The sequence below is a fragment of the Panthera tigris genome, chromosome B2 (genome assembly GCF_018350195.1).
Source record: "Panthera tigris isolate Pti1 chromosome B2, P.tigris_Pti1_mat1.1, whole genome shotgun sequence".
NCBI lineage: Eukaryota > Metazoa > Chordata > Mammalia > Carnivora > Felidae > Panthera > Panthera tigris.
Window position 1 is genome coordinate 135,553,442 of NC_056664.1, and position 24,349 is coordinate 135,577,790.

At 42.4% G+C, this 24,349-nt stretch overlaps 1 protein-coding gene across 1 annotated transcript in view; it reads left to right on the forward strand.

Annotated features, from left to right (window-relative positions):
- ESR1 (estrogen receptor 1) overlaps positions 1-24,349 on the forward strand; it is a 436,996-nt gene that overhangs the window by 45,912 nt on the left and 366,735 nt on the right. The window contains exons 2-3 of the mRNA XM_042987330.1: positions 3,135-3,209; positions 16,896-17,584. The gene's annotated coding sequence lies outside the window, so the exon portion shown is untranslated. The remainder of the gene's footprint in view (positions 1-3,134; positions 3,210-16,895; positions 17,585-24,349) is intronic.

The following is a 24,349-nucleotide window of genomic DNA, read 5'->3' on the forward strand; positions in this document are numbered from 1 at the left end:
GACCCGTTGGAAGGATGGATCCACAGAAGCACAACGTTGGGTGTTTGCGCGGTGCAAGCAAGTTTGTGACGGGAACTGGTTCCCTTTGGGATTTTGGCTGGGGGATGGGTGAGGGAGATGGCGCTTCCCAGCACCTTTGTTCCCTGCCAAGCTGAGCTCTGTCCTCCGGGCCTCAACAACTCTCATTCCCGTTGTCCTTTAGCCCTCCCGTTCTCCAAGCAGAGCTGTTGACTTATAACATTCCAGATGTTAAGTCCCACTGGCTGTCAACACACTCCTTCCGGCCCCTCCACTTTTGCAAGCCAGACTCGGGGGTTCTGCCTTGCAGGGTGGGCTTGCTGCCCCTCTGCCACGCTGGTTCCCTCCTGCCAGTCCGTGTAGCGCACACCGCCTCTCCGCCCTTCCTACCCTCTTCTGTGGGCCTCTCGTCTATGCTTGGCTCTGGAGAGTCCATTCTGCTAGTCTTCTGGTGGTTTTCTGGGTAAATTAGGCAGATGTGGGTGGAATCTAAGTGATCAGCAGGACGCGGTGAGCCCAGCGTCCTCCTATGCCACCATGTTCCTCTGTCTCTGTTGGGTTTTTAAGTTTATTTTATTGGCCTTTTCAAAGAAACTGCTTTCAGATTATTCTATTTTTTTTGTTTTTTTTTCTAATTTTTAAATTTTATTTAAATCCAAGTTAGTTAACATATAGTGTAATAAAGATTTCAGGAGTAGAATTTGATGATTCATCACTTACATATAACTCCCAGTGCTTATCCCAACAAGTGTCCTCCTTAATGCCCATCACCCATTTAGCCCAATCCCAACCCAACACCCCTCCAGCAACCCTCAGTTTGTTCTCTGTAATTAAGAGTTTCTTATAGTTTGCCTCCCTCTCTCTTTTTATCTTCTTTTTCTTTCCCTTCACCTATGATCATATGTTTTGTTTCTTAAATTCCACATGTGAGTGAAATCATATGATATTTATGTTTCTCTGACTGAATTATTTTGCTTAGTGTAATACACTCTAGTTCCATCCGCATTGTTGCAAATGGCAAGATTTCATTCTTTTTGATCACTGAGTAATATTCCATTGTTTGTATATGTGTGTGTGTGTGTGTGTGTGTGTGTGTGTGTGTGCGTGCGTGCACCACATCTTCTTTATCCTTATCCTTATGTTAGTTGATGGACATTGGGCTCTTTCCATAATTTGGCTATTGTTGATAATGCTGCTATAAACATTGGGGGGGCATGTGACCCTTTGAATCAGCATTTTTGTGTCCTTTGGATAAATACCTAGTTGTGCAATTGCTGGGTTGCAGGGTATTTCTATTTTTACTTTTTTTTTTAATTTTATTTTTTATTTTTTAAAATTTACATCCAAATTAGTTAGCATCTAGTGCAACAGTGATTTCAGGAGTAGATTCCTTAGTGCCCCTGACCCATTTAGCCCATCCCCCCTCCCACAACCCCTCCAGCAACCCTCAGTTTGTTCTCCATATTTATGAGTCTCTTCTGTTTTGTCCCTTTCCCTGTTTTTATATTATTTTTGTTTCCCTTCCCTTATGTTCATCTGTTTTGTCTCTTAAAGTCTTCATATGAGTGAAGTCATATGATTTTTGTCTTTCTCTGACCGAATAATTTAACTTAGCATAATACCCTCCAGTTCCATCCACGTAGTTGCAAATGTCCAGTTCCATCCACGTAGTTGCAAATGGCAAGATTTCATTCTTTTTGATTGCCAAGTAATACTCCATTGTGTGTGTGTGTGTGTGTGTGTGTGTGTGTGTGTGTGTGTGTGTGTATGCCACATCTTCTTTATCCATTCATCCATCGGTGGACATTTGGGCTCTTTCCATACTTTGGCTATTGTTGATAGTGCTGCTATAAACATGGGGGTGCATGTGTCCCTTCAAAACAGCACCCCTGTATCCCATGGATAAATGCCTAGTAGTGCAATTGCTGGGTTGTAGGGTAGTTCTATTTTTAGTTTTTTGAGGAAACTCTGTACTGTATTCCAGAGTGGCTGTACCAGTTTCCATTCCCACCAGCAGTGCAAAAGGGTTCCCCTTTTTTCCACATCCTTGCCAACATCTGTTGTTGCCTGAGTTGTTAATTTTAGCCATTTGGACAGGTGTGAGGTGGTATCTCATGGTGGCTTTGATTTGTATTTCCCTGATGATGAGTGATGTTGAGCATCTTTTCATGTGTCTGTTAGTCATCTGGATGTCTTCTTTTGAAAAGTGTCTGTTCATGTCTTTTGCCCATTTGTTCACTGCAAAAATTCTCAACAAGATATTAGCAAACCGAATCCAACAATACATTAAAAGGATTATTCAGTATGGTCAAGTAAGATTTATTCCTGGACTGCAGGGCTGGTTCAGTATCCACAAATCAACCAATGTATACATCGCCTTAATAAAAGAAAGGGTAAAAACCACATGATCCTCTCAATAGATGTTGTTAGCTTTGGGTTCTAATTTTTCCTATTTTTTGGATTTACTTTGCTAATTTCCTATTTCTTAAAATGATTATTAAACCACACACACACATATATATAATATATATATATAACTATATCTGTGTAATTATATCTATAATCATATACTATTATATGTAAATATATATTATATTACATATAATTATTTTATATATACAATAAAACCTTGGATTGTGAGTAACTTGTTCTGTGAGTGTTCTGCAAGACAAGCAAACATTTCTAATAAATTTTAATTTGATAAACAAGCGATGTCTTGCAATGCAAGTGGTATGTAACACCAAATGTCACATGATCACAACTGAGTCAATGGTTCTTGAAATTCACTTTGATATACAAGCGCTTTGGATTATAAGCATCTTTCCAGAATGAATTATGCCCACAAACCAAGGTTTTACTGTAATATATCGTGATACACAATATAACACGTAATGTAATATATTATTCTATGTAACATATATAAAATTATATGTATAATATTATATAATTTATATGATATATTATGTGTATTATAGACTGTTTTATACTATTATATATCATATACATAATATATATCTATATACTTATCTAAATAGATATCATTATAATTACATGTATTGTATATATTATATTTTATATAAAACTTCATTTAAGTCAGTTTCTTTTGTGACCCCTAGATTTTGGTCCGAAGCATCTTTTTCATTGCCTTCAAAACAGTTTGAATAGAACCTTTGATTTCTTCAATTTTAAAGGTTAGTTAAGTATATATACCCTACTTTTCATGTGAAGAGTGTTTACCTCTTTTTATTGAGCTTTTATTAAATTATTATCAGATCTTTTGTCAGGTAAACCTATATTTATTTTGAAAAATTCTAAACATATTCTTTGTGCCCAAATTCATGATCATATTTTGATGATGAAATTAGTGGCTTCAGGTACTGGAATTTATTGTAACAAGTTTCTGAATTGCTTCAAAAACCAAGTGTTTCTTCCCCCTCTGCTTTCTTCCTCCCACCTCCTTTATTATTACTACTCTAGGAAATTTGGAATAGAAGGCAAGAAATAAATTATTTTTTCTTCTGTAACTCTTATAATGATACTTTAATTGGTTGCTTCTGCTACTTTTAAAAAAATATAATTTATTGTCAAATTGGCTTACATACAACACCCAGTGCTCATCCCAACAAGTGCCCTCCTCGATGCCCATCACCCACTTTCCCCTCTCCTGCCATCCACCCTCAGTTTGTTCTCTGTATTTACGAGTCTCTTGTGGTTTGCCTCCCTCCCTCTCTGTTTGTAACTATTTTTTTCTCCTTCTCTTCCCCCATGGACTTCTGTTAAGTTTCTCAAGATCCACATGAGTGAAAACATGTAATATCTGTCCTTCTCTTACTGATTTATTTTACTCAGCATAGTACCTTCCAATTCCATCCATGTTGCTGCAAAAGGCATGATTTCATTCTTTCTCATTTCCAAGTAGTATTCCATTGTATATATAAACCACATCTTCTTTATCCATTCATCAGTTGATGGACATTTGGGCTCTTTCCATAATTTGGCTATTGTTGAAAGCGCTGCTATAAACATTGGGGTACATGTGCCCCTATGCATCAGCTCTCCTGTATCCCTTGGGTAAATTCCTAGTTGTGCTATCGCTGCATCATAGGGTAGTTCTATTTTTAATTTTTTGAGGAACCTCCAGACTGTTTTCCAGAGCGGCTGCACCAGTTTGCATTCCCACCAACAGCGCAAGAGGGTTCCCGTAGAAATAAATTAATGTCACATAAATGGCTGCTTTTTGGAATAACTCTACATTTATATAGTGTGTCCTAGTGACTTTTTAAAAAGCCGTCATTTTAGGCTGGACCTTTCAGAATGCTTGCCACACTACCACTGTTCTTCTGCACTTACCTTAAAAAATAAAATGCTTTCCTTAAAGTAGCTCATTTACCCATTCGCATAACTCCTTACCCACAAGCATAGCTTGGCTATTAAAAATGAAGAATTTTTTGGAACCCACACATTAAGTCAGGCTACAGTGAAACAAAATTAGCAACACTCGAGTTGTTGCCAGAAATCAGGTGAAGCTGCGTTGGATTTAAGGGCTAGTTTGTCAGATTACCATCTGTGGATGCTGCCATGGACCAGGTGGGGGCAGCAGAGAGCTGCCTCCCCTGGGATCCCAGGGTACAGGTGGAGGTGGCAATGAGTTAGGGAGTAGAGTCAAGGTTCTAAGACTCTGTATTTGAGAGAAAGGGAGCAAAGCAAGAGTGTTAGAACTATCACAAAGATCAGAATGCAAGGGAAGCAAGGATTGAAGTAGGACTGATGTAAGTCCAAGAGCTGGGTGGCAAAAGCAAAGTGAGCAGGAGAAACAGGAAGGCCAGTATGGGTGGGTAGACAGGAGGAACCAGGAAGAAGGCAGCCTGCCTCTCGAGCATTTCTCCCAGTGCCCTCCCTGCAGAGTGGCCAGGGTCCTCCTGCTTGGTCCTGCTTGGTCTTGCAAGGGCAGTGGTTCTTACTGAATAGAGATATGGGAGGTGTCAACCCTGTATCTCCTTTGAGCTGAGAATGTAATTAAAGTTCTTATTTTATGAACAAGTATTGAAACAAGTTGAGAAAACTCAGGATGATTTGGTAGTGATCAGGGTGTGGTGATGCAGTTTGGCCTGGGCTCTTCCTTCTGGTTGCTCCAAAGAACTGAAGCCCTCAGCATCCTCCTGTCCATCTTTTAGAAGATTTCTCGCAACCGCCCAGGAAATACACTTCAATACTCCTGTTTACTTACTGGTCTACTCCACTTGAAACATCATGCTCTCCCCGTGTGGTCTTGTCATAATTATCTTCAGAAATGGTGCTAATTAACAGGGCCAACGCATGGGCACCATGCCCTTCCCTGCTTTGGCATCCTCACACACTGCATTTAGCATTCCTTGTGGGAAGGCATTCTGGAGATGCCTTATCTGTACCCTCTCCATCTACCCCTTACCACTCAAGTTAGCTGCCTCACTAGAGAATCCGTCATCCAATAAACAACACTACCAAGTCCTAGCAGATGGCTGCTTATCTCAAGACACAGATAGTCACCAAAATCCTAGCAGTGAAAAGAGTTTTCTATAGTCCCTTAGAGCTAATTATAACAGAGTTGGAATCATGGAAGGCAATTTGGAAATGGAGGCCGAGCATGGAGAAAGAAAGACAAAGGCAGAATACAAGACAGTTCTTATGAAGGAAGGAGAATTTGGGTTAGGCTGTAGATGTAAAACTGTACTTGAGAGAATGGATGGGCATTTTCTGGGTAGCGAGACACCAACAAACAGAGACAGGCGCTTACTCTTAGCTGTGCCAGAGACGGCCTGGCTGCCACTTTATCCCTCAGAGTAGTTAACCTTTTCCTGTCTTTATCTCCCTCTTTGTAAAATGGATACTCAAGTGCTTGCCGACAATGTTTCTAAAAACTTTCCTTAAGGTAAGATAGAGACTGTTATTGACAGCCCAGTGGTTCTCTGAGTGAGGGTTACTGTGCAAACAGAACATTCCATTAATGAAGTTCAGGGTGTCCAGTTTTTCTTTCGAGGGTAAACACAGGCCCAGTGGTATTGACTCATTTTGCATTGTTCTGTCGCATTGTTTGTAAATCTTTTTAATTATTACCCTGTATTTGTTCTCTATTGTTTGAAAGATGCTTTTAAAAGCTGGATATAGAACTTCAGTCCCTGCTGGTTTTGTTCTTTTCCACTTGGCAAAGGTTGATTGATTTTATTTTTCTTTTGGCCTGTGTCTCTTGGTGGCTTGAAATGAGCGCGGCTTTTTTGTTTTGTTTTGTTTATTCCTTTACCCACACTGTCAACAACAGAACCACTCTGGGAATGGGGTGCACACAGTAATTTCTGCAGCAGGGTTTCCAAAGGGAGGAGGGCTTGGTGTAAATTTGGAATATTGTATTGTTTTAGTTTTATTTTCTCAGATGCTGCAACTGTTTCTTGGGAGTTATTCTTTTTCACAAATGAACATTCACTTATTCTCTCAAGTGGTACTCTAAGCCATGTTAAACCTGTTAACAAATCAGTGTAAAATGTTAAAGCAAATGGGGGCTCCTGGGTGGCTCAGTTGATTAAGCGTCCGACTTCAGCTCAGGTCATGATCTCATGGCTCTTGAGTTCGAGCCCCGCCTCAGGCTCTGTGCTGATGGCTCAGAGCCTGGAGCCTGCTTTGGATTCTCTGTCTCCCTCTCTCTCTGCCCCTCCCCCACTTGCACGCTGTCTCTCCTTCTCTTTCAAAAACAAATAAACAATTAAAAATGTTAAGGCAAATGTAATGAAAGAAGCAAGAGTAAGCATATAGAAATGGTAAATTGGGGAACTGGCTCTGTTGTGGCCTGGTTGGATTATACGTGTGTGAGGTTCATGAATAGGCTTGAATAGGACAGATTTATAGAAATGGAGAGGAAAGATCTGTCCTTCTTAACTCTCACTGCACATTAGAATCACTTGGAGATTAAAAAAATGATGCTCAGGTCTCTCCCCTGAAATCAGAATGTCTTAGGGTGTGATTTAGGCACAGACATTTGTGTGTGTTTGTGTGTGTGTGTGTGTGTGTGTGTGTGTGTATGTGTGTGTGTGTTTTAGAGAGAGAGAGAGAGAGAGGGTGCAAGTGAGCAAGGGAGAGATAGAGAGAGAGAAGCAGGGCTCATGCAAAGTGGGACTCATGCTTCACCCAATGTGGGACTCGCACTCATGAACTTGAGATCATGACCTGAGCCAAAGTCAGATGCTTACGACTGAGTCAGTGAGGCACCCTAGGCACAGACATTTGTAAAGACTCCTCAGTTGACAGCCAGGATTGAGAACTACTGATGACCAATAGAAAACCACCTCTCAGAAGTGTCTCCAGGCCGGAGGTCTTCGCCTTGCACCAGGTACCTGTCTGGGCCAACATACACTTGTGGATTTTACCTAGCTCTGAACAGACCTCCTCTTCTGGCACTGCTCCTGTGCTATCTGGCTCTTCTTGAACTTTCAAAAGTTCAGTTGACCTCTTGGAGCACTTAGGATACGGTGAAGATGATGCATCAAATAATACTGGTGGCCTTTATTGAAACTGTAATGGAGGAGCACCTGGGCGGCTCAGTCGGTGAAGTGTTCGACTCTTGGTCTCAGCTCAGGTCTTGATCTCAGGTTCATGAGTTAAAGTCCCATGTTGGGCTCCGCGCTGGGCATGTGAAGTCTACTTAAAAAATAAAGGTCCTGATCCAAATGTGGAAAGACTGTTTTTTGAAAGTGGATTGTATGTATATTTTGTACGTTAAAGGCAACGCCTTCAGTCTGTCTTGTCCCATGCAATTTAAAAGATGCCACACGTCCCAAAGGTGAACTGCTTCCTTCCCTTGATGTGGCCTAGAAGTCCCCTATTTAAAAGAACTCATGTTAGCTTGGAAAGGCAATTTATAGACATCTAGACCCATTAATTTAGTTTCTATCTGTTAGTCTGTTATACCCAAAGAAGAGCTCTCTGAGAGAATGGGACTCAGAAAAGGTAAATGTGTTTGGGGTAAAGTGGGAGGTAAGAGCCAGGAGCAGGGCAAGCAAACCCCAGCGAAGCCAGATCACAGGGGCATAGACAACCTGAGAATAGGGAGGGCAGGGTCTCTAAGAGGCTGACCGGAAGAAAAGTGATTCCCACGTTCAGGGCCACCAATCTGGAATCATAGTCGCCAAAGTTTTAAAGACCATATATACCGATGGCTTCCAAATTTATATTTCCATCCAATCCCTTTCCCTTGACCTTCAGTTGACAGACTGCCATATCCATTTTGCTTTCTAAATTGGCATCTCAGATTTAACCTGCCTAAAACTGGACTCTGGAACCCTGTCTTCCCCCAGATCTTTACCAGCTGGGGTCTTCCTATCTCGGCAAATGATAGCTCCGTGCCAAGATTCTGGAGGCCAGCATCCTGGGAGCCTCGCTTCCCCTCGCCTCTTTCTCTCACTACTGGAACATCACATATATAAGTGAATACGTTGGCTCTGCCTTTCAAGTACACTGCAAACATAACTCCTGATGTGAGCAACGTCGGTTGTCACCTGAATTGTGGCCGTGGCTTCCTCATTGATCCCTGCCTCTCCCACCTCCCCACCCACACTCCAGTCTATACTGATCAGTTTTTTTTTAAGTTTATTTATTTGAGAGAGAGCAAGAGTGCAAGAGGGGGAGGGGCAGAGAGAGAGGGAGAAAGAGAATCCCAAGCAAGCCCTGTGCTATGCGCATGGAGCCTGACGTGGGGCTTGAGCCCATGAACCATGAGATCATGACCTGAGCAGAAACCAAGAGCCTGATGAGCCAGCTGAGCCACACAGGCGCCCCTATATTAATCCGTGGTAGCGAGACTTCTAGAACATGAGTCAGATGATGTCAGTCCTGCTCAGAAGCCCCCAGTGGTTTTCCATTGTACTCTGAGTAAAAGTCTATCCCTCATTGGATGGCCTGAGAGGTCCTACCCAACTTGGTGCTCCTTCATTTTTCCCCTCCCCTCCCTTCCCCTCCTTCCTCTCCCTTGTGGAGTTAATTCAGCCACTCTCACTGCTTTCCTGTTCCTGGGTGTGCCCAGGACAATACTATCTTGGCACTGGCTGCTGTTTGGGGCTGCCGCGTGCCCAGAATGCTCCTCCCCCAGACAGCTGCTTGCGTCCTCACTGTCTTCAGGTGTTTGTTCGATGTCATCTCATGTCACCCTGTCTGATCACCCTCCTCAAAAGTTCAACCCTTGCCTGGGTGGCTTAGTCGGTTAAGCTTCTGCCTTCGGCTCAGGTCATGATCTCGTGGGTTTGCGGGTTTGAGCCCTGTGTCGGTCTCTGTGCTGACAGCTTGGAGCCTGGACCCTGCTTCAGATAGATTCTGTGTCTCCCTCTCTCTCTGCCCCAACCCCCTCACGCTCTGTCTCTCTTTCTCTCTCTCTCAAAAGTAAATAAACATTAAAAAAAATTTTTTTTTTAAAAAGTTCAACCCTTGCCCTTGTACGTGTCTCCTTCCAGGCTTTACTTCGCCTCTGTCCTTGTCCCCGTTTGGCTTTCTCTGTATATTGTATTTATTGCTTATCGTTTATTCCTCCACTTTCTGCACTAGAATATCAACTTCACGGGGTCAGGGATTTTTGTCTCTTTTGTTTGCTACTATGTCCCCAACACCTGGAACTTTGCAGGTACTCAGTAAAGAATTACTACGTGAAAAAAATGAACCGGTGTCCAGGATAAGCTCGACAATCCCGTCCAAGTGACTGGGCTTGCCTTGCTCGTCTGTGGACCCAGTCTTGGCCGTATGCCCTTGTCTCTGGGAGGAAGGACTTCCCAGCCTGAGACCTGAGGCTCCCGGGCCTGTTGTGCCACCCCCTCACCTGTCCTGTCCCCGCTGGAGCTCTGCCAACCGCCCGAGCCCGTTGGGGTCCTGGCTCGGAGCCTTCACTCGTCGCACTGAGCTCCATGTGCCTCGGGCTCTCTGCACCCACCCCTGGCTGAGACCCTGCTTGCACTCGTATTCTTACTTCTTACTTAAACAAGCGCCCCTTTCCCTCACCAGCTGCTCCTCTCCATGTTTGTTGGTTTGTTTGTTTATTGAGAGAGAGGGTGAGCGTGTGCAAGCACGGGAGGGGCAGAGAGGAGGGGACAGAGGATCCGGAGCAGGCTCTGCAGGGACAGCAGCAAGCCTGACGAGGGGCTCGAGCTCGCGAGCCCTGAGATCGTGGCCTGAGCCGAAGTGGGACGCTCCACCGACCCAGCCACCCAGCCACCAATCTCCTGGAGTTTTTGATATATTGGTCAACCCCAGTCCCGCCTGAGCATCCATTTTAATAATTTTTAGGTACACGTCAATTGGTTCCTCCCGGCAGACCGCATGAAACGTGATTCTTTCTAAGGATGCATTCTTGAGAAGGTGGAAAATGTGCTTCCGGATCATCCGAACGTCGTTGCTCTGACACCCGCATGAACGGTGTGTGGCCAAACTCCTTACGGCCTCGACAGGGTCTCCTGGGGGAGGACACCGCGGTAGGGGTCGGGGGAGGGCCCTGCGCCTGCCATTTGTCTTGTGGCTTCCTCTAGCTCTAACCCTAACCCCAGAGCCCGGGGCTCACAGAAGCTTCTGAGGGCAGCAGTGACTCTGGAAACTGGAGGTTGTCCTAGACTATTTCACAACACTTCTCTCCAGTAAAAAAAGAAAAAAAAAAAAAAAAAAAAAAAAAAGGAAAAAGAAACAAGCCAGCCTCATTCTCTTCAGCCTCAGTGTTACATAATCTAACATTTCCCTTGCTGGTTGAAATGAATATCCTTTCTCTGCCTGGATAAATAGGACACCGACTCTTCGGATAGGCTGCTTCCTCTGTTTAAGCGCTTCTGAGGGATCCGGCTGCTTTTGTTGGGTTGGTGGTGGCCCGCGGCTCGCAGCAGCTGGGCCTGGGCCAGGTCTTGCCTCAGGGCTCCTTCTTGGAGGGTGGATTCTGCCAAAACACCTTTTAAATGTCTCCAGGAGCAGCGCACAAAGACCCACTGTGGCGGTTGTGGTGCCTGGAAGATGGCTCACTCGATGTGCTGGGACCGAGCTCTGGCCGTTCACAGCCGGAAATCTCCTGTTTCTCCTTACACGCCTCCCTGGAGGGTAGAAGCCCCCCTAGAAAAGGCACTGGAAACGGAGAGTTTAATAAACCTGGAGTTACAAACACAGCCGTATCAGCCGTCTGCCCTGCCTTCACTGGACAACTGTTTACTTGACAACTTGGCACAGATCTTCCTCTACTTACCTGGTTTATGTCTCAATAAACCCATCCTAGGTTGAAAATATTCTAAGTCAAACATGCGTTTAACACACTGGTACATCTTTCGTTTCCTTACAGACTAAGCGTTACTGGCGTAAAGGATAGAGTTGGATCTCTTTGGGGGTGATGTCCGGGTGTTACTCATTCTAAATTCTAGGAGCTGCTTTGTATGACAGGTGGACACGGCTGGAGAGACCTCAAGTTTGGAAAATCAAGATCTCTTTGGAGTTTTACAAGGAAAATGTTCAAAAACGAGAAACTGACTGTCCCAATTTGTTTTAGAAGAAAAGTACAAGTTGTAAAACTTTATTAATCTGGTAAAGGGCACTGATTTTCAAAAGGAAAACGAATCATTTAGGCAGTGTTAAAATGTCACAGAAACAATTATGTGGTAGCATAGTAAACATTCCATTTACAATGATAAGCCTGTTCCTTCAGTAGTTCTTAATCTTGTTTGGGCTTCTTAAAGAATCAGATGAAGTTTCCAGAGTGTTCTCAGCAAAATGCAGATGTGTTTATGTGTTCAAAAGATTGGATACGGTTTCAGGGCCTTCGTGGATCTTTGCTTTAGAGAGTGGAGTTAGCAAATCAGTAAAGGCTGGAATGTCTTTATGAAAGAGATATATGAATGTACAGTAATCAACCAAAATTTAGTTATGAGGAAAATGATGTTAAAGACATTACTTGCCAAGTAATGGCATGAAATTATGTTTCTGTTATTATCTATTTTAAGCATACTTTACATTTATGGTGACCTCACACTTGCTCTTTATATGCTATTATCTTCCCATTGAACTTAATGCCCAAACTGTGCAATTAATTATGTTGTGTCCTGTCTCTGATGTAATTCTCTAGTTTGGTTCCTTGATTCCTACGTTTTATCTTTTACTCCTTGTCCCTATTTTAAGAACCTTGAAGGTATTGGAGCTTGGGGAAAAATAGTTTCCAGTATAGATTTTGACATTGCAGAGGAAGCTTTCCAAACCCAGACAGGGATGCACTTGGGGCTATTCAGCGCCCATAAATGGTCAAGCTCTGCTATTCTGTTGCTCAGAGAGCACGGTGAAGGTAGGTGTCTCGGCCATTGGAGATGACAGAGTGATGTGGACTGGAGATGAACAGGTCTTTCTGTTCTATTGAAGTTCTATTCAGGTTGAAATTTGTTTGAATGAAAAGAAGAATCTGTCTTCCAGGCACTGTGTGAATTACCGTCGTGAATCTGGATGGGGTGAGATGCATTCCTAATCCACTGCCGTCATTGGAGGTAGGAGATGCGGGAGATACACATAACTGGGGCTAGACTGAATTTGCCATTTATCTGAGAGTGTTATCAAGTGTCCAGTAAAAGTATGTGTCCGTTCTGATGCATCAGTTACCAGGGTGTCATACAATTCATCTGTTGAAGTATCGATCTCCCTTCCCAGATGCAAGCTCTTCCGGGTCAGGTCTGTTCATCTTTGTCTGGCAGAGGAGATGCTTCCTAAGTACTTGTTGCCAGAAGGGAGAGGCGTAAGCAATGTGCTGTGGGGACTCAGGTGGATGAGAACAGGGCGATGTTGAACAATCACGAAAGGCTGCATGGAGAAGGCGATCTTTGAGATGAACCTGGATGAAGTGGTAGGATCATAACTGACCTGGACAGGGAAGAGGCAAAAGAAACTAGAGACCAAGGCATAGGATACTGGAGGTGGGGAGGCTGGGCCCAGATTAGCAGGGAGGAGGTGGGTGGTTTGTACTATGTTTGTCAGGAGGGTGACCTGGTGAAGGTGTGTTCAATTGGTTAGAAATGGGAGAGACCAGTCAGGCACCCCTGCATGGTCCATCCAAGAGCTGAAGAAGGCTTAAGTAGTGCGATATGGACAAGGCAACAGAAGGGACGGAGGCTGGAGATACTTTGGAGGTGGAGTCTGAGGTCCTTGCAATCCACAGTTCCCTAGGATAAGCCAGCCTGGGGCAAAAATAGGAAGAAAGCAACAAAATGAAGTACTATTTTTCTCGCTTTGCTCTCCATCAATGGTTCTACAATCTGCAGCCCTTTCAAAATCTTCCTCCTTGTGGTGCCTGGCGAGTAAGCAGGTGCTGGAGAACTTGTCACGAGTGCTGAGCCTCACTGCAGGCCTGAGGAAGCCACAGGGTTGGCTGAGGTTGTTGCTGCCAGTGCCCATTAGAGGAGCCAACATGGGCAGGACCCACTTGCTGCTAAGGTGGCTGGCCATATCCTCAAGTGCGGAGTATTCCTCACTCCTAATTGTTATCTAGTTGAGGCATCGAGGCTTCCCTTTGCACTCCATGTCTTACAGAGATCTTTTTCAGCTTTTAATGGCAATCTCCCCTTTTGCTATGATTCAGGCATTTGTGCTGATTGGGCAGCTGATGAACTTAGTGACCGATCCTGTGCTGTACTTAAAAATCGTTGTTCTCTGGCCCTGGCTCCTTGAACTTGGATGAAATTTGTGGAGTTCTCTTTTCTCCTTAGAAGTACGCTTTAGTAGTCGATGAAAATAAACTACTGGAAAGGGCTACCACTCTCTGAATCCTGGCTGAGACTTTGCTTCTGAGGAGGAGTATGAGAGTTTGTGTATCTATCTGGCTACTGAGTCGGGTGGTGGCTAGAAACTGGTATTTGGGGAGAAGAAGAACTAAGGGGCAGGATATTTTGGGGAGCAGGAAGGGTCAGAGAGCTATTTTCTGTGCTCAGTAGAGTGAATAGCTTTTCCATTTAAAATCATCATATTCCTCAGATGTGACTTCTTTTGTCGCCTCGATAAATATGAAAGCCCTCTTCTAGTAGAATTTTTTTCAATAGTTATTTCTTCACATGGGATGTTTGTGGCTTGATATATATCTTTTTCTATATAAAGAAGAGGCATGTGATTTAGGAAGGCAGGTTTTAAGTCTTCCTAAAGATGAAGTATAAAGTTTCATTGAATTTGTTGATTTTTCTCCATAAGTTTCTTCTGTTTGAACTTGTTATCTTAAGAAAGATAGTTCTTATGTATGTATGTATGTATGTATGTATGTATGTATGTATGTATTGGAAGAGACTGTCTTTATCCCTATCAACTTCAACTACAGGGCATCGATGTTGATTAAATGACAGGAGAAAGAGTCATCAGGCATTGTCATATGACTAATATGTTTTCAAATATCCCGGACCTGTATGTACATTACACACAGGACTGTTGGGTTTTGTTTGCACCTTCTGCTACAAAAACTGGCACCTGCAGTCCAGGATGAATGTTTTAGTTACACTCTTGATGGGAAGGAACAGAGACTCCCCTGGATGCCTGGTGGTAAGGGTTAGCAGAGAATTTGTATGACGTCCACAATCTCACTAGTGACCAATGCATCTATAGCCAGACCCTGCCATGTGCTCAGGGCCTCAGTGCCCCATATTTGCTCATATTGACACCCTGGGTTTCTCTGTTCCCACATAACTTTACTTGCTAAGGGCTTTTGCTTACTGTGGTCTCCAGTCTACCCCAAAACATTCTTCCTGCCCGTGTGCCTCACTAGCTCAGTCTAGGTTTCCAAAATTCATACTCCAGAGAGCTTGAATACAATTGGTCAAGTTCATCTTTTCACAGTAGGTCATGTCCTTGGTCACTGCCTATCTTGGTTAGTTTCCTATCCCTGGCCCATTTAGCTGTAACCTGAGGTGAGAGCTGAGGGTCATCTGGATGTGAGCTGGTTGTTTCAGAAACAGGATGGGGGAAGGACTGGGCAATTTACCTTAGAAAGACGAGTGAGTGGATACTCAGGTACTAACTGGTGTTTCAAGGCAAGCAGAGTTTCAATTTTGGTTGCTTTTCATGAGGAAAACCAGAAGTTCAAAGCTGCTTTTATACTGTGATGGAATTCAGATAAGTGTTTAGAGCAGTGCCCAATGGAAACATGTTTGCTAATGAGGACAAGTGAAGAATTTGGGCCATTATCTATGTAGCTGAGTCCCAGTTGAGTCTGCTGTCATCTGGGCTGTTAGACAAAAACACACACTCCAAATAAAAAAACCTGATTTTTATTTTAACCCGAATCACCCGGATCACAGCAGGATTTTGCTTGAATGACCCAGACAGATTGCATCAATTTTCTGCTTTACTTTGCTTGTGGAGACCAGGCTGTTAGTGGTTACTTCTGGAATGAGAAAATGTATTAAAAAAAGGTTGGAACCTGGAAAGATTTCTAGAATAGTATTATACTGTTTTACTTGTTCTTTTCTTCTTACTTGTTTTTTTCATTATTCAGCCTAATCTAGTAATCTAGTATTCAGTCTAATCTAGTAATCTAATTTAATTAGAAAATTGTCCTCAAGAGAGGTTTTTTTTTTTCCTATAAGAAAGCACAGGATATTTTAAAACAGTGTTAGTCTAAGCCGACATTTTAATTTTTTAGTGAGCTTTTTAGAATGATAAACTTTAAGATGATTCACAATAACATTTCAATATCAATCTATAGAAACTATTCTTAGCCATCCACTGATAAACTTGGGTGCTTATGTCCTGAGTTTGAATGCTGACTCCAGCTCTAACATCTTGGCATCCTATGGTTTCCTCCTCTGTATGATGGGTTTGTGGTAGTACTTACCTCACTGGGTTGTTGTAAAAGTGCTTAGAACAGTATGTGACTTCTTGTATGTGTCCAGAGACATTTGCTACTCTTTTTTCTTCCCCACTTGAGAAAGCACATGTTGGAATGCAAATAAATGCCAATCATGGTCTTTTAAAGATAATTAATCTAATTTGTATTTTATAGGAATTTTACAGTCTACATTTATATTTTCCAATGAAAAGAAAGTAATCTATAACCTTCAGTTTAGAACCCACCAGCTATCCTATTTTGAGAACTGTTGCTGTAAGTGATTTTCTTCTCTGTATTGATGGGTACATTGGATTTTAACAGGTAGCTAAATGGTATTTGGAAAGCATAGTTCATCCATTCTGGCAAATAAAATAATTGAAGGATTTCATGAACTTAGACAAAGATATTTTGCTTTTAAAATGTTTAAACTGTTCAAAACATCTTACTGAAGAACTTACCTTTCTCCAGAAACCCTGATAAAAATAATTAAAAGCTAATAAAACCCCGATGTTGCACTAGTACGCATGATTGTTCTTTTTGTAAGTGGATCTTGTTGAAATTTGTGTTTCTTAAACCAAAATTAAATACTGGACATATTAGCTAAGATGTTCTGCTCTACATATTCTGGAGAAATTCATCTCAGATTGATTTGCATATTCAAATTATATTATGGGTTAACTCACATGTATAGAGGAGACTGAAGACAGTTAAGATCCTTTATTTCAAAATGTTTTAAAGTGTTGATTATGAGAATTTTGATTTTCTTTCTATCCTAAGACAGATTAGAGCTGCATCCCCTGCCCTACAGATGTCAACCTGCTCTTGGAGGTTCTAGAAAGCCCAGTGGCAAGATAGGCTCCTTCATCGTCTCCTCTACCATTCTCACTTCCAGAAAACCTAACCTTCCTAAGACCTTGAAGAGTAGAAACATCTAACATATTTTTAAAAATCCTTTAAAATAAATACTATGTGAAGCACAGCCGGCTTTATAAGCTATTACCATTTTAACATTATTTCTTTAACTTCAATATACTTCTTAGCCCATTTTCTATTTCAGGATGTTTATCTCCGTGTAAACAAAATGAAACACCGCACAAACTCTTAAATGGCTGCGGGAAATGCCAGACAGTTTATGGAAAGATCAAATGACAGAAGGAATGGCCTAAGAGTTGGCGAGAAGCTGAGTCCCTGCAGGTTACTGAAGTCAGGAACCTAATTAATCAGTGACAAGAATGCAGTGGGTTGTTGAGTCAATGGCTGAATGGGAAAGTTATAAAAATGCTCGCAGAAGACATGTCCTCACTCCTGCGCTGAGCTGTAACTAATTTTGGATTAACAAAATTTATGTGCTGAATGAATGCTTTCTTTTTTTTCCCCCCAACTCGACATGCCCGTCTAGACTTCAAACTTTATTAGTAGTGAAGAGAAAAATCAACTGGATTACTGAAAAAAAAATTCAGGCAGATTAACAGATTACTTACCCTTTGTTGAACGTCTCTCTTGCCTGAAGTGCTAAGAAAGTGAGGGTCAGGTCTTGTGTGGAGAAAGGAAGACCACCCCCTCCTCTGTTCTGTACGGGAGAATTTCCACTCCTAGTCAAATGGTGGTGCTGGTTCTCTATTTTTGAGTTGCTGCGTTTCCTAATTTCATGGTCATAACAGCCTCCTGTCTACTGCTTCAGAACGGATTTCACCAAAACTGAAAATGCAGTCTCCATGCTCAGAAGCTTCTTAACGGGCTTGAAAGGTTAGTGTTCCTTTCTCTTGCCCATTCTGTAGCATAAGAAGACAGTCTTTGAGTGACATTCTTCTCCTCGAGTAGGTACTCCCATTTCTTTTCCTCAATGTAAGTTTTTTCTTCTTGCTATATGTGCTACTATTTACAAGCGTGATGTAACTTTAGAGCTTCCCTCTCATGTTAAAAGATGTTCATTTTTTCCTTCTTAATGCTCCAGGGATATTTGCGCAGTTGCTGGCAAGCATGACTACGGCATTAAAATGTTGAATCTAAACTTGGTACAAAGTGGAAACTCACTTTTGGAATAATATTCAGCTGAGTCAGAGGGCAACACAGCTACCCTTTTCTCAGGCTGTCTGCCTGCCTCAGATAACGTACACTTACTGGATCCAGTCCTAGCTCTGAGTACTGTATTGTAGGAAAGGGCTGGACTTTTAGAAGTTCTTAATCGGGCTGATCACAGGCTAGCACGAACACGCTACCTGTTTTCTTAAACTTTGGTGGCGTAATTTACGTTGAGCTTGAAGTCAGCAATCTGAATAAGCCATTATTGGTTTCCCGTCGCAGCCAAGGTTTCTGAAAAGCTACGCAATCTAGCAATACAAAAGCGAGACAGCCCGCCTTTAAATTGCCCTGCGATTTTCGGCAAGTTCATTTGAGTCTTGCTGCCCCAGTCTGCTCTCATGTGAAAGAACTAGTGGTCATTTTTGTTTTCGGCGGGATGGTGTGTGCATCAGTTCCTCCCCCACGTATGGCAGCGTGCTACTTGAGTAATGATGTGGCAGTCACAAAAGACAGGGCAGGATACTTTCATTTTGGTTAGAGGAATGCCACACGTTTCAGGAAATGTGCGTTAAGTTGTAAGTTTCAGGCTTTGTCAAGAGGGTAGCTGGTTTCAGACATGCTCACAGAAGCCAACGTGATTTTTTTTTCTTTTTTTTAAATAAGGGTTGGGCTTTATCGAGACTTGGGATCATCGTACTGATTCCTGTTCAAATTTCTGTTGGCTTTATGGGCCAGATCTAACAGGCTTGCAGAGCAACTCCTAACATGATGTTGCTGGGAAAGTCCTCTGGTTTTGGATGTGGCATATATTAATGTTATGTATGATGTATCTTAATGTTGAGCATGAACTTATGAATATGAGATAGAAGTCTTTGAATTTTATCTTAAAAAGCTCAGAGCGCCAAAAGAAATGAAATTGGATGGGAACTTCTGAGACCAAGGGTTCAGAGCCCATTTCTACTCCATACAACTCCTTTGTGTTTCTCAAAAGCAAATATTTACTCCCATTTTGTTACGATCCTATGGAGACCTCGGCACGCATGGCTATAAGACTTCAGAGGTTAGATGCAATGCTGCAGAGCTTGTTAAGTTTTCAAGGAAGCTCGGAATAAGTATAAGGTAGGTATCAGAGACACAACCTGTCTTTAAAAAGTGCAAAATTTTGATTATAAATATAAGGGTCACATTTACCAGCAGGATATTTTTCTTAGGCCCTTGCAAATATTTGTTTTGTTTTATTGCTGATGACACTCGAGGAAAGGGATAAAGCTCATGTGTCTTAAACTTGCTGCAAGGACAGTAAAAAAAAAATTATCTTCCATGTAGATTAACTCTGACTTTTCATTCAGCCGTGGATTTAGAGCTAGCTACCGCCACCTCCCCGCCAACACTCTCCTTAGCCCCCTGTAAACATAAATATTCACACTGGGTGTCTGCTACACAGTTATCTGTGGGTTCTTTGAGTATCTGTCCATGTTCGTTCAGCCCAGTTGGTCAGAGCAACCGCTTGGGCTGAGGGCCCGGTGGTTGGGCTTCAGTTTGCTTTGAACAGTGGATAGTTGTGCTCCATGGTAGCAGTTTGGCTACAAAGAAAAATAGGCACGAATGGGAGTAACCAGCTCGGAGTAGACCATCCACATTGTAAAACAGTCCTAACATATGTTTCATCGATGTTGGTTGAGACGCGGTCCTGCCCACCTGTCTTTATCAAGGCTGTGTCTCCCTTGTTAATCCCCTGTGAAGCTCCCTACAGTGCTATGTTTTAAGGCAGGTGCTTTACACGTGGCTTTTGGGGATGGTGGGGGGTTTGCCTTTTGGGCGACACCCCAGTAGACTCCCTCTGAATCATTCCCACGGACCACAATTGCAAAACCTTGCACATCAGTGAGTTTTATGGCTCTTTCTAAGGAGCATAACATTTTTTTTTTCTCTGAAAGCATGTGACTTTGTTAGAGGATGAAGAGGCTTACATTGTCTATTCACCCATGAAAACATTTGCCAGAAAGCTTATACTTCTGCTTAGGTCTTCCATAGCAGTAACTCTTTGGTGAGGGTTCGGACATTAGGTAGTTCAATTCACCAATCCACAAGAGATGGCTGAGTCCAAGCCATACGGGGCCCCACCCCCCCACCCCAATCTGTGTGGTTCACCTCTGGCCTCAAATGCCTCACTTGCAAAGTAGGGATAATGAAAGTAGCTACGGATGTAATTGTATGGAATAAGTGAGATTGAACCACTCATTAAATGACTTGTCTTCAGGTGTTAGAAACTCACATAGGACAGAGTCATTTTTATTGCAAGCATGTACAGTGCCTGATAATAAGTGTTGGTAGAATAAATGACCAAACTCATGGTCAACACCATCGCTGTTAGGAATGTGTATTCATCTGATTGTAGCCAGGAACTTGATCTGAAAAAAGAGGGCAATCAATCCAGTCAGCTAAGCGTGGCACCTATAGAAATGCCACCGCTTTTGTAATGAGCACGAAGTGTTGGAAGAAACACAGACGCCTCTAACATCCCTCCCTCCCTCCCTTATTCCTTTCCTTTGTGCCTGTGGGGACAGCTACCTTCCTTTGTGATGAGAAGAGTAGCAAAGAAAATGGGCAAGTTCTTGCTGAGACAAGTATGTCAAAAACTTGTTGCAAATGCTTCACATCCGTTTTGATGTGTCAAAAGAAGCATTTTCCTTGTTTGTTGGACAAGGCCTGAGTCTGTTCACACGTAGAGTTGTATGCTAACTTCTAATTCAGTGTAACACCCAAGACCTGAGTTAGTCTCTCACTCAACAGCTCTGTAACAAATACTTAGTGCCCATGAGACGGTAGTAATAGCAATTATATTAGCATCTGAGGTTTAGGGAGGTCTTCACGTAATACTTTTTATAGGTATTATTGCATTTAATCCTTATAACAACTCCAGATGGTAAACAGTATTATGATTCCAATTTTACAAGTGAGCAAAGTAAGGCTTTGCAAAGTTGGGTACTGTGTCCAACGTTAGAAAGCTTTATAAATGACAGTCCTAAGACTTGAAGATAAGCCTATCCTTTTGCAAAGGTCATGCTCTCAGCCGTGACTTGATGCGATTTTCTGAAGGTTTAGATCAGTGTGGTCCTTGCCTTGGTGAAGCAAGGTGAACATCTGGGGCTGGCAAGAGATAATGGTAGATTTCTCTATGCTGCAGTGTCTTCATCTGTAAAGGGAGAAAAATAAATAATAAATCTGACCTATAGAAGCTTTATGGCTACTGGTAAGGATTAAATTATATATATATAATATATATATAATACTTGTAAGAGCTTTGTAAAATATTCAGTTTTATAAAATATAAGTTTTTCTATGGAACGCATACATTATTACTTAGTTACCTGCAAAATCTTGTCACTAAGTGTATGAGAGTAGCCTTGGTGTGGTGCTATGAAAAGCCATGAGAGGTGGGTCAACTTCTGTCCTAAAGAACTGAGTGTGTGCACGGTGGTGAAAGTGTGGCTGGCCAAGTGTGTGAGTGTGGCGGGCAGGATGGGTGGGGTTTTGGAGGGAGAGAGGCAGACAGAGCCAGCATGTTACTTCTCTCAGTAATTCTCTTCCTGGGACCTCCCTGGAGTCTTCGAGATTCTCTCCGACTTCTTCGAGAAGACAAGTGGCTAGAAGCTGTCCTAACCTTTCTGTTGTAAAAACCACAATGATTTGTATTGGTTATACACCCGGAGCTCCATTTTCCTAACCCCAACCTTCAGGAGCTTAATCTGACTTTACTCTCCTGTTTGTAGCTGTCACTAACCCTCAGTTCTTTGGGGTTTCTTGCTAAGAATGGATACAAATGAGGCACAACCCCTGTTTTGCTGCCTGGAAGATGATAGGCCCTTTATGGGCACTGCCAGTCACAAGGGGGAAGAGGTAGGCCACAACAAAATGACAATCCTGGGGAAGACGAACAGTGTAGGGTTCCTGCCCTTTGCTGGCCATAGTATGTTGCCATTGGGCTTTTCGCATTTCTTTTTCCTCTGTTCTCACCAAACTCTTCTCTTATCACGTGGCCAGCAGCTAGCTGAGCTTTCTAAATGAACCTCTTCCCCTAGGTTGGTTCAGAGGAAGCCCTTGAAACCCTTTTACAAATAGGTGGTCAGCAGTTCTGAGACCCTTCTTCCCTCTGTGGTTCCTAGAAATGATCGCATCGGGCTATTTCCTTAAAGAATTTTGATAAAGACGCCAAGAAATCCAAAGAAAATTTGTTTATCTCACAGAAAACATTTGTCTTTTGTATTCTCGTTTTTATTTACTACAGCCAATCATTTGTCAAGATTCATTTTCATAAAATGATTTACAGAAAGGTATCTGATAAAGATGATCACAATATATATAATAATCCACTTAAATATATTTCTCTTTAAAACCATGTGACAGGGGCGCCTGGGTGGCTCGGTCAGTTGAGGGTCTGACTCTTGGTTTTGGCTCAGGTCATGATCCCAGGGTTGCGGGACGAGCCTGTGATGGGCTTCATGCTGAGCTTAGAGCCTGCTTGGGATTCTCTCTCTTTCCCTCTGCCCCTTTCCCCTGCTTGTGCTCTTTCTGTCTCTCTCAAACAAAACAAAACAAAACAAAACAAACAAAAACAACTATGTGAAAAGTGCGGATATCCATTTTTTATATGGAGTTTTGAAAATCCTACTTGCTTCAAGTTTATAAAAGATATTTAGAGATTAGGGGTATTCAGAATCCGGTATAGTTTAACTTGACACACACTGTTAAATTCTCTATCTGATTTTATTTAAGGAAGGAGTAATGTTTTAAGGGCCCTGTTGTAGTTTATTAAGGTCTGTCCCAGAGTCTCTGCTCCTACACAAACCAAAAGAAACTCAAGTGCAAAGATGGGTTTGTTTGTTTGTTTCAAATTTTTATTTAAATTCTTGTTAGTTAACATACAGTGTAATATTGTTTTTAGGAGTATAATTCAGTGATTCATCACTTACATATAAGTCCCAGTGCTCATCAAAACAAGTGTGATCCTTAATGCCCATCACCCATTTAGCCCATTCCCCCACCGACCTCCCCTCCATCAACTCAGTTTTTACTTGAAAGTTTATTTATTTATTTTAGAGAGACAGCATGCATGAATCGTAGAGGGGAAGAGAGAGAGGGAGGGAGAGAGAGAGAATCTCAGGCAGGCTTCACACTGTCAGTGCGGAGCCTGATGCGGGGCTCGAACCCATGAACCGTGTGATCATAACTTGAGCTGAAGTCAGACGCTTAACTGACTGAGCCACCCAGGCACCCCAACCCTCCATTTGTTCTCTACAATTAAGAGTCTTTTATGGTTTGCTTCCCTTTCTCTCTCTCTCTCTTTTTCCTCCCCCTATGTTCATCTGTTTTGTTTCCTCAATTCCATATGTGAGTGAAATCATATGGTATTTGTCTTTCTTTGACTGACTCATTTCACTTAGCATAATACATTCTAGTTCCATCCACAACATTGCAAAAGATAAGATTTCATTCTTTTTGATGGCTGAGTGATATTCTATTATATGTATATATTACAACAAAGATGGGTTTTTTTTTCAGGCTTGCACTCCTGTCCCTTGGAATGCATCGGGATACACCAGAGGCTTGGGACGTATTTGCTGTGTTCAGTAGGGCCTGACATGTGCTTTGACATTGACTGTCAGTTACGGTCAGTAAGGCACATAATATGATATACAACTATTACCTAATAAGTGTAGTGGGTGCTACACAGTGTAATGTTACAGAAGTAACGCAGTGCAGTAGAATGTGATGGGTGCTTTAAGAGTGATAAGCACCAAGATGTGTGAAAGCACAGAGACGGGAGATTATTTCTGGTTGAGGGGGGTGGAGGACGGGCTGGGGAGAGAAGTGAGATGGACAGGAGGTGCTTAAGGATGGCTTCGTGCAGGAAGTTTCATATAGACATGTGTCCATGAGCTTTCAGGATGTGTGATGTTTGTGCAGGAAGATGTAAGGAAAGGGAAGAACATACGCAAAGGCACGGGGAGAAAGGGGTTGGGGAATCATCCACCAACCTGCGAAACAGAAGTGAGATTCGTGCTGGGAGGCTGTGTGAGATAATTTAGGACCACACCTTTGGACTTGATTGTGTAGACATTAAAGATTTTCGGGTAGGGCTGGGATGAGATAAAAACGTAATCTTAGGGAAATATTGTGTAGATTGACATTTTCAGATGAAGAGTGAATACATCCATTTGGAGGTGATTGGAATAGTTCAAGAGAGGTGTAATAAAGCTTAAAAAATCTTTCAGGATGTGCTTTTTGAAATCATGCTTGTTTTTGGGTGTAAAGAAGATTTTGTTCCAAAAGTGACCAGCAGAGAAAGAAGGGTGGAGGTCAAAATATATTACTATGCCACCAATGTGCTGAGTTACCTTAGTTAACAACTTGCATGCTCAGTGCTCTATTTTCCCAACTGTACAATGGGCATGGTAATTATAAACTCCTATCAAAGGTCCCATTAGT